The sequence below is a fragment of the Octopus bimaculoides genome, chromosome 11, assembly GCF_001194135.2.
Source record: "Octopus bimaculoides isolate UCB-OBI-ISO-001 chromosome 11, ASM119413v2, whole genome shotgun sequence".
Taxonomy (NCBI): domain Eukaryota; kingdom Metazoa; phylum Mollusca; class Cephalopoda; order Octopoda; family Octopodidae; genus Octopus; species Octopus bimaculoides.
Genome location: NC_068991.1, coordinates 62,107,285 through 62,108,989, shown reverse-complemented (window position 1 = coordinate 62,108,989; position 1,705 = coordinate 62,107,285).

The window sequence follows — 1,705 nt, the reverse complement described above, 5'->3', positions numbered from 1 at the left end:
TGATGAATCTCCATAGGAACGATGTTAAGGACACGCGTGTTTGTGGAGTGCTCAGCCACTTGCACGTTGATTACATGAGCAGGCTATTCTGTTGATCGGATCAACTTGAACCCTTGACATCGTAACCGTTTTCATTATTGGCTGCAACTATAAAGGGGACAAGGCTCGAAAAGTTTTTAGTCAAACAAATCGTCCCCAGTTTTCATTCTCTGTCTAAATCTGGTGGTTGTTCCATATCAGGACAATTATTCCCTAGGACTAATTCTCCCCGACAACTACCCCCAGAACAATTACCCCTTGGTTAATTACCTTGGTTAATTACCCCTTCTCCAATATATTATGAATTTTTAAATCATCATCTGTTGTCCTCAGGGATAATTGTCCTTGGGGGAGAATTTGTCAGAAGGCTTCCAGGAAAGCGAAACGACCCAAGTTACACGGCGAAAACAGCGAAGTTTAGGGGTAAGAGTTTGATGCTTTGGAGATACATAAAATGTGATGGTTCAAGAACGTTGGTTAAAATTGAACATTATGTCATAAATTTTCATTATAGACATTTTTCTGTTTTAAAAAAACTGTATCTTGGTTGGTTTATGAGAGGTGCAGAAAACTTTTGCATGAAAACTTTTGATGGTCGCCTCGCATCTTCCCATCTCATTCAGGACCCTTACTACAAAATATAATGATTAGTTATGGAAATTACTCCAACTGGGCCAATGTTTCATCTGTAAAAAGCGAAATGCGAAACATCCACTTATAAGTTGGCAATTAGTAGAAATTTACAATAGTTTAAAGTGGTTGAAGACTTTTTCACGGTACTGTATTGGAATTGCGGATTGCCCAACAATAACGTTTTTACTTCATCAATGGCTTCTACACTAGAGATAATGCATTACTTCACTGCCTGATCTGCGTAATTCTGCCTAGCCAATTAGTGGCGTACTTCACTTTGATATGTCTTGATTCTTTATTGAACCATTGTAATCTTCTCTCTCTCTCTCTCTCTCTCTCTCTCTCTCTCTCTCTCTCTCTCTCTCTCTCTCTCTCTCTCTCTCTCTCTCTCTCTCTCTCTCTGTAAATATATATATATATATACATATAAGTTACAATAATTCAAGTAATCCGGTAGTACTCGTAAAAAAAGCTCCTTAAAGTATCATACTACAAAACATATAGAGTAAATACTACGCTACAGTAGAAAACGATAAACTGTGAATAAAGTCATAAATAACAGAGAGATAGTTTCATGAAATATTACTTAATAATAAGAAAATACTAATATAACGAGAAATTGTTTCGTAACTTAAAAGCATGTAAATAATTCATATTATTATATTTAATGATACAATCCAGGATTAGGCGTAGACCGAGGAGGGCCGCTTGGCACCTCGAGTGCTGTCAAGGCATTCACAGCCTTCTGCCAGGCGGGCAATGCGATTGGTGGCAGTTCCACTCTAGCGTTCTATAGAGGGTTAGTGGAGGAAAAGTGCGACGACGTTCTCGGGGAAATTCTGGGCGTCGACGAGGATCAACTTACTGGTCTGTTTCGGAGAACTTTCGGGTCTGAGTCTATGAATAACTTTCAGAGATCCTTTGCGGGATAAACTTGTCAGGCACGGAATTACCTTCAGCCGGTCCTGCCTAAGGTGCGCGCAGAGCGACGAAACCGTACTGCACGCCCTAGTCCAGTGCCTGAGCATTGCTG